The sequence below is a fragment of the Acomys russatus genome, chromosome 5, assembly GCF_903995435.1.
Source record: "Acomys russatus chromosome 5, mAcoRus1.1, whole genome shotgun sequence".
NCBI lineage: Eukaryota > Metazoa > Chordata > Mammalia > Rodentia > Muridae > Acomys > Acomys russatus.
The window spans coordinates 7,897,654-7,906,942 of NC_067141.1; positions in this window are offsets into that span (position 1 = coordinate 7,897,654).

Here is a 9,289-nt window from a genome sequence, read left to right on the forward strand (position 1 = left end):
TGTGTGTGTGGACTGCAGTCACCTCATACTGAACAGGGCGCAGGGCGTCCTCTCTCTCTCTCTCTCTCTCTCTCTCTCTCTCTCTCTCTCTCTCCTCTCGCTCCTCTCTCTCTCTCTCTCTCACACACACACACACACACACACACAAACACACACACACACACACGTAAAGCTAAGCCCCTCTGTCCTCACTCTGGTGGGAAGAGACGGCAACAGAGGCGAGCACCCACTGGAGATGAAGGGAAGGTGTGGCCTCTGAGTGAGTGCTGTGTGATAGTGACAGAGAAAGCTTCCCTGAGCAGATGCCTGTGAAGTAAAGGCCTGAGTGAACGAGCACCACGCCGATGGCTGAGGAACAGAGGTGAGCAACCAGTGCCTAATGAGTAGGAAAGCAGAGCTGGAGGCAGAGCTCAGGCGACTCGAGCCCCACAGGACAGCAGCAGGGCCTGAGGCCTCCCGGGCCCACAGATCATCAGAGCACTAACAACTTCACGTTCTTGCCGGAGTCTGTGTATTCCAGGCAAGCACTTTGCTGCGGGTTTCTTTGTTAAATCATGCTGGGGGCTGGAGAGATGGCTCAGAGGCTAAGAGCACTGACTGTTCAATCCAGCACCCACATGGTGGCTCACGACTGTCTCTAACTCCAGTTCCAGGAAATCCAATGCCTTCTTCTGGCCTCTTTTTTTTTTTTTTTTTTTTAATTTATTTTTATTTTTATTTTAAAATATTTTTTAAGGTTTATTTATTTATTGTACATGCTCTATCTACACGTACAACTACATGCACCGGATCTCACTGTAGATGGCTGTGAGCCACCATGTGGTTGCTGGGAGTTGAACTCAGGACCTTTGGAAGAGCAGCCAGTGCTCTTAACCACTGAGCCATCTCTCCAGCCCCCTTCTGGCCTCTTTAGACACCATGCATACACATGATACATAGACACACATACATGTAGGCAAAACACTTATACACTGAAAAATAAATAATAAAAATTAAAACATATTTTCTTTTTGTTTTTCATATTTTATTTTTCAGTCAAAAACCGGAGACCCAGTCTCTGAAGTGTCTTTTCCTCCCTTCAGTGACTCTGTTGCTCTTTCCAGGCCTGATTCGGCCTCAGTTCTAGCCCCTGCCTTCCTGGAACTCTGTGGCTTCTAGCAACAGGATCTGCCTGGGAAGACTTGAGATCGACACCCAGAACCACAGCACTCACACCCTCCCCACCATCCATCTTCACGAGAGAAGAGCTTGAGTGAGGTATCTGGAGCCAATGTGAGTCATCTTCTGCAGGGAGCAGGGGTGGGGTGGGGGGAGAAGAGAGAGAGAATCAGAGAGAGGGGGGTGGTGTGGGGGGCGGGAGCTGCCTCTGAATGTCAGAGGAATTGTGGGAGAGAACCCAGAGTTGGAGCATACAGGATGGACTTGAGAGAGAACACTGATGATCTGGGCTTAAGGCCTTTAGGGCCCAGTCAGCAGCGTGCTGAGGGCTGCAGCTAAGCAAACCTGACCAGTGAAGGAAAGAGCAAACAGGCAGGTGTGACTGCCAGCCAAGGGTGAGGGAGAGGAGGAGGCGGTAGCGTCAGCGACACCCTCAGGCCAGGTTGTGCTGGGCTCTTAGAAAAGAGGGCTGACACACATCCGCATCTGGCAGGGAGGAGGGTTAAAAGGCTGGGAAATCGAAGCAGAGTACTTACTACAAAACATCCTTCAGAAGCCCAGGGAGCAGCAGATGCTGGAAAGATTTAAGGCCAACAGCATTTCTCATATGCAAGCTTCTGTGGGTTGGTCATGCTCGCACATACATGTAATCCTAGCACTTGGAGGTTTAGGAGTTCAAGACCATCCTCAGCTACATAGCAAGTTGAAGACTGGTCTTGGCTATATGACACCGTGTCCCAAGAACAGAACAGAAATCTCTCTCTCTCTCTCTCTCTCTCTCTCTCGCGCGCGCGCACACACACACACACACACACACACACACACACACACACACACACACACACACACACACTCACTCACACTCACAGAGTCCTGTCAAGGATTAAAGGCTTTATTTCCTCTGAGAAGAGAGCAGAGGAGGATTTTTAGCTGTGCACGACATGGCTAGGTTGCGCTCTTTGGAAGGTCCCTCAGGCTTTGGCATGAGCACAGACTGCAGGAGCCATATGCAGCAGACGCCCAGTGAGGGCTGGGGTGAATTGAAGAGTGGGGTGTGGGCTGGGGATGGATAAAAGGCACCGCAACATTATCTACCTCTGGGCCTTTGCTCAGGTGCTTTAAAAACCATTTGCCTGCACCCCCTCCCCGCCGGAAGGAGGTTCACACCCTGGGATGCCTCGTAAGCTAGGGCTGTCCTAAGTTTGCATCGCTAGGTTCTGTGATCCCAGAGCTCAAAGAAAGCCTTGCATCCCTGGATAGCTATAGACAAGATCAATACATCCGCAGATGAAAACACCAAGTCATAACCTGAAAAGGTGGGAGACCCCTTCAGGTGTTTGCTGGACGGAAAGAATGTGGTGAGGGAAGAGGCCAACGCTGCCATTGTTGGACTTTATCAAAAAACTGGAAACTTGAGCCGGGTGTAGTGGCTCACACCTTTAAAATCCCAGCACTCAGGAGGCAGAGGCAGGCATATCACTGTGAGTTCAAGGCCAGCTTGGTCTACAAAGCAAGTCCAGGACAGTCAAGGCTATACAGAGAAACCCTGTCTCAAAAATCTAAAACAACAACAACAACAACAAAACAAACAACAACAACAACAACAAAAAAAGAAAACAAAAAACTGGAAACTTTCATTAATCTTTTCTGATTATAAAAGTAATATGGAGCTGAAGACCAGGCACACACCTGCATGTTGACTCTGTTTTTTAGCAATTAAACTTTATTATGTAACTCAACTAGCTTATAAAAGAAGGAAAAAGGTTAAAGGGACGAAAGAGTGAACCTTCCGGTAGCCGTTTCACGGGACGGATCTTTAGGTGTCTCTCTGGCCGGCGTGCTGATCTAGCTTGTCTGCTGTTTCTGCACGCTCTCTCTGCAGCCGACTTTGTTTTTCTCCCTTCCCCAACTCCCTCAGTCACGTGGGAAGGACCGGCTCCTTCTCCCGGTGAGGGTCCATTAGAAAGACAATAGACCAGGTGGGGTTCCCAGGTCTGTTTCTAGAATTCCAAACCCAGGATGGCTCTACTCAGTCTGTCACAAGCTATTTATGGGGTGCCCAAGGGTAAAGCCCACCAAGACTGCTCTCACCTGTGACAAAGCTTACTCCTTCCCACACCTGCACTCCTGGTGCTCCCATCCCTAGCACCCAGGTGTGGTGGCACACACCTGCACTCCTGGCACTTGGGAAGCAGAGGCAGGGGAATCAGAAATTTCGTGTTATTCTTGACCACATAGTCATCTTGAGGACACCCTGAGCTCCAGGAGACCTTGTCTCGAAACAAAACAAGGCCAAAAGATGAGTTTTGGATTTGGTTTAGTGGTAGAGTGCTTGCCTTCAAGTGCAAGACCCTGGGTTCAATTCCCAGTACAGGTAGAAAAGTACATTTAATTTAAAATTTATATATGTATCTATATATGTACCTATCTAGGAGCACACAGAAATGTCATTTTTGTTATATAAAGAAAGGCTTTCTTTTTTCTTTTTTGTTTTTTTGAGACAGGGTTTCTCTGTGTAGCCTTGGCTGTCCTGGACTCATTCTGTAGACCAAGCTGGCCTCGAACTCACAAAGATCCACATGCTTCAGCCTCCCGGGTGCTGGGATCAAAGGTGTGTGCCACCATGCCTGGCTTAAAGAAAGACTTTTGTAAAATATTTATTTATTTATTTTTGGTTTTTTGAGACACGATTTCTCTGTGTGTATCCCTGGCTGTTCCGGCAGAGAAGTTTCAACTTTTAACCACTGAGCCAGGTCTCCAGCCCCTAGACATTTCTTAAAACCTTATTTTCTATCTCTAGATACAACTCAGGGCATCTCTGTTATGTAGAAAGACTAATAATACCAAGTTCAGAACATATCCCTTTCTGAATACATTTATTAAGGAATAGACATTTAAGACAAGGCAGGGTCTCAGGGATAGTTTCAAGCACTTTCCTAGCATGTACTTTCCAAAGTTAAAAAGGGGGCAGAGGGGCTGGAGAGACGGCTCAGCGGTTAAGAGCACTGTCTGTTCTTCCAGAGGTCCTGAGTTTAATTCCCAGCAACCACATAGTGGCTCACAACCATCTATAAATGTGATCTAATGTGCACTGTATACATAATAAATAAATAAATCTTTTTTAAAAAGGGGGGCAGAGGGCCAGGCTGTGGTGTCATATGCCTTTAATCCCAGCACTTGGGAAGCAGAGGCAGATGGATCTCCATGAGTTTGAGGCCAGCCTGGACTACAGAGCGAGTTCCAGGACAGCCAGAACTGTTACACAGAGAACTCTGTCTCGGGGGTGGGGGGGAGGGGGGAAGGGTGGGGGGGGGGGGGGTCGGGAAAGGGGGCAGAGAAGTGGCCGGAAAGAAAGACTTCCTGTCTAGGAGATAAGGAGGATAGCACGTCTGTTGTGTAGTTTGTTCATTCAGCTTACTTCATCACGACAACACTGCACTAGTCCATTTTCCGCTGTTAAGCATCAATAGTGCCCTGCCACACCCACACTCTTCTCCCTCCCTCCCTCCCTCTCTTTCTTTCTCCTGTCTCTGTCTCTCTCTGTCTCTGTCTCTCTGTCTGTCTGTCTGTCTGTCTGTCTCTCTCTCTCTCTCTCTCCTCTCTCCTCCTCTCTCCTCTCCTCTCGCCCTCGCTCCACTCCCGCCACTCTCTCGCGCGCTCTCTCTCACTCCTCGCTCTCTCTCTCTCTCTCTCTCTCTCTCTCTCTCTCTCTCTCTCTCTCACTTGGAGGCCAGGTAACAACCACTGGGAGCAGCTCTCTTCTTCTTCCACTGTGTGGGTCCCTAGGACTGAACTTAGGTCACCAGGCTTCACTGGGGTGCCTTTTCCTGCTACGCTATGTTCCTGGCTCTCTCCTCTTCTATTTATGCCTGGCTGGGGATCAAACACAGGGCCTCACATACATGCAAGGTATATTAGTCAAGGTTCCCTGAGGAACAGAACTGATAGAACAAATAAAACACACACACACACACACGCACACACACACACACACACACACACACACACACGATTTATTAGAGTGCCTTGTAGGCTGTGGTCCAGCTTGTACAACAATGGCTGTCTTCCCACAGAAAGTCCAAGAATCCAACCGTTGTTCAGTTCAGCCTCAGCTGGTCTTCAGTATAGGCCAGAATCCTAAAGAAGTAAGCTCCAATGCAAGTGAGGGAATGGACTTTCCAGCAAGATTGAGGGTGAGCAGGTCAAGAGCAGCAGCTTCCTTCCTCCAGGTCCCTTATAGCAGAAGATATGGCCCAGATTTAAGGTGGATTTAGGGTGGGTCTGCCCACTTCATATAATCCAGTGAAGAAAAATCCCTCACAGGTATACCCAGCCATTTGGGTTTTAGTTAACTCCAGACTTAGGCAAGTTGATTGTGGGGGACAGTCATTTTAAGATCCCCGAGCTCATAAGAGCTACTCCTTTCTGGCTATAAACTAGCTTTTCCAGTAAGACTACTGGTAAAACCAGATAAAGGCCAGCTGCCCGCCAGCAGCATTTCCGGGAAATTGTTCCTGACTAACAAGATCTTTTACAACTTCCCTCTCTGGAATGTCTCCCCCTTCTGTGATTATAGCAGCTGTAAAAGACACCTGCTGGAGCATCTCACAGTTAGGTATCCATAGCAACCCCGGCTTATACAAATATCCATGCCTCCGTGCCTATAAAAACCCAGTGAAATTTTTCAATAAACGAGGTTTGATCAGAATCCAGACTTGCCTCCTGTTGCTTGTGTCTCCTGTCCTCTCTCACTGCCGCACCCCTTCCCAGGTTCCCGTTTGAAAACCCCGCCGGGCAGGTGGTAGACAAGAAGAGCCATCACACAAGGCAACCGCTCTTTCACTGAGGTATATTCCCAGCCTTTGTTTTGTTATGGTTTTGATTCAGAATGTGTGGCCCCCATAGGCCCATAGGGAGTGGTGCCATTAGGAGGCGCTGGGATTAAAGTGTGCTCCACCACACCCCACTTTGCTTCCCTGCCTTGTGACAGTGGAGTAAACCTCTGAACTGTAAACCAGGACCAATTGAACATTTTCTTTTATGAGAGCTGCTGTGGCTATGGTGGCTCTTCACAGCAATAGAAACCCTAAGACAATGTCACTGTGTGGCCATGCTGGCTTTGAACTCACAGCCCCAAGGGCTAGTATTGCCGGTGGGTGGTACCATGCTTAACCTCTGAGCCATCTCTCAAGCCTGGGTGGTACCATGCTTCAGGGAGACTTGTAGGTCTGTGCTCTCTTTGACGGATAATAAAGGCAGCAGGCACAATCTTGGAGGTGACGAATTTTGCAAGCCCTGTTGCCATTTCCTGATTACATGGTTGACTTCTGTCTGAGCACTGAGGTCACACTAGAAGCAGGGCTTCTCAGAGCTGTTGTTACCTCACCAGAAAGGAAGAGTGTAGCCCTAGAAGTGGGTTTCCAGTGAAGGCTGTGCCCCGCCAGCACCCTCAGCAGGCAGGGTCCCTCCTCCAGAGAGCAGCGAGTGGATTTGGTTTTTCCTGTTGTAGCACTCTGCAGAGGGGAGAGCAGGAGCCGCTGGTCTTCCCAGTCTTGCATTTGTTTTTGATGCTGGACTGTGAAAGGCTCGGGGACCTCATGTGGCAGCAGTCTTCTAACTGGAGCGGCTACATTGGAATTCCCCTGGGGTTTCCTGCCATCAGATTCTGTTTCAGACAGGCACTCTATAAATCCACCTGTGTGCTGTGCGTGGCCCCGGGTAGCCCAGACAATGTCTAGAAGAGCGCTCTGTGTGGGTCTGTGGCAAACTAACACTCTGTCACTTTGCAGAAGTTAGTCTTGGCTGCCATCTAGACTTAGAATGTTCCTCACCTAGATTTGCAATGCAGTTTCAAACTTCTTTTTCTGTTTTGTTTGTTTGTTTGTTTGTTTTTTGAGACAGGGTTTCTCAGCATAGCTTTGGCTGTCCTGGACTCACTTTGTAGACCAGGCTGGCCTCAAACTCATTGTGATCCACCTGCCTCTGCCTCCCAAGTGCTGGGATTAAAGGCATGAGCCCCCACACCCTGTGGGGATAGGGTTTCTTTGTGTAGCTGTGTAGTCCTGGCTGTCCTGGAACTCACTTTGTAAACTAGGCTGGCCTCGAACTCAGGCAGATCCACCTGACTCTGCCTCCTAAGTGCTGGGATTAAAGATGTGCGCCACATACCCAACTTGTATTCACTTTTGTAACCTCACTACAATTAAAAATAAATAAGTAAAAAAAAAAAAAAATATATATATATATATATATATATATTTAAAGCAAACAACAGAAACATCACAGCAACAAAACACTGATACTCCCAGTATACAAACAAACAAAAAGCCAGGACTAAGGGTGTATCTTAGGAGTTTGGCCAACAAGCACAAGATCCTAGGTACAAACTCTGGTACCATAAAACAAGCATACATACCCAGTTTTCTTTCTTTGACAAGAGTCTCATGTATCCCAAGCTAACCTTGAACTCTATTGCCCTGTTCCACCTGTCAAGTGCTGGTAGTCTTACCCTCACTGTACTTTTGTTTATAGTCACTAAACCCTGGAAACGGCCCAGATGCCTGCCTGCCTGCCAGCTGAGGAGAGCAAAGTGAGTATGTTTCTCATGACTACTTCTCAGGTGAGAGGCGATTGGACACACAACATCATAGTGCCTCAAGTGCACCTCATAAGTGAACCAAGCCAGAAACAAAAGACCAAGAAGGATAACTCTCTGGGGGTAAGGATACCTCCTGACACAAAGTGGCCTTCACACTCACCACACATGTCACTGGTGCCCACTGTGCTCCAGGGCCTGTTTAGGGCCTAAAGATACAGTGGGGAGCAACAGTGATGTCACCGCTCCAGGGGATTCTACATTCTGATGCAAAGAGGGAAAGGCACTCAGACAAATGAGGAAGGCTGTAAGTTGTAGGCAGTAGGTGGGGCTTAAACAGAGAAGTACCCTACCCAGATCTAGCCAATGGTCAGAACATTCTCCACAGTTGAGTGGAGAGTGGGATATGACTTTCTCATGTACTCTGGTGCCTCACATTTGACCATATCCCCTGGAGGGGGAGACCTGGGTGGCACTCAGAGGAAGGACAGCAGGTTGCCAAGAAGAGACTTGATACCCTATGAGCATATACAGGGGAGGTAATCCCCCTCAGGGAACAGTCATAGGGGAGGGGAACAATGGGAAAATGGGAGGGAGGGAAGAATGGGAGGATACAAGGGATGGGATAACCATTGAAGTGTAACAAGAATAAATTAATAATAAAAAAAAAACAGAGAAGTAAAGGAGGAAAGAGGGGAATGGACTGTGAGGCCTTGGGAAGGAAGGAGCAAGCGTGCCAGAGTGACTGAGGGCTTGGGAAAGCAGGCAAGCTGTCAGTCAGCCTGTGACGAGTGAACCAGAGGGAGGGAGGGTGTGCCAGTGATCTGCTACTATATTCTCAGACTCACGGGGTCATATTTCTCCAGAATCCTTCTACCAGCTGAGGTAACGCCCCCCCCAACCCCCAACACCCCCCACATACCCACCTGCCTGCCCACCCCCCACAAGCACGACACACACACACACACACACACACAACCCTATGCAACACTCAAAACTCTAGCTGGAGTGCCAGCCCAGCCTGCACTATATAGTGAGACCTTGTTTGTTTGTTGTTTGTCTTCCTAAAAAAAAAAAAAAAAAAAAAAAGACAATACAAGAACCTAACCCAAAATCTCTTTGGGTGAATATGTGCAGAACAGACGGGACCGGGTTTGCGGCTGGGAATCCTCGTGAACATCATGGTGGCTTAGAGCAGTGATGAGGGAAGATGACGGGCTGGATGCAGAGTCCTGTGTGCTCTCTTGAGCAGGATAAAAAAAAAAAAGCCTCCTCAGTACTTCCAGGTTAAACCTGAGAAAACTGAGACACGATTACGGTGATTTCTGAAACAGCTCTGAAGACAGGAGCCAGGAGACTGGCTGGGATCTGCCATGCCCGGGTTCTGGGACCCTAAACCCTGTAGGACAGTAGGATTGGGATTTGATTTGATCTTTTCCGAGATAGGGTTTCTCTGTGTAGTACTGGCTGTCCTGGAGCTCACTCTGTAGATCAGGCTGGCCTCTGCCTCCCGAGTGCTGGCAATTAAAAGCAGGC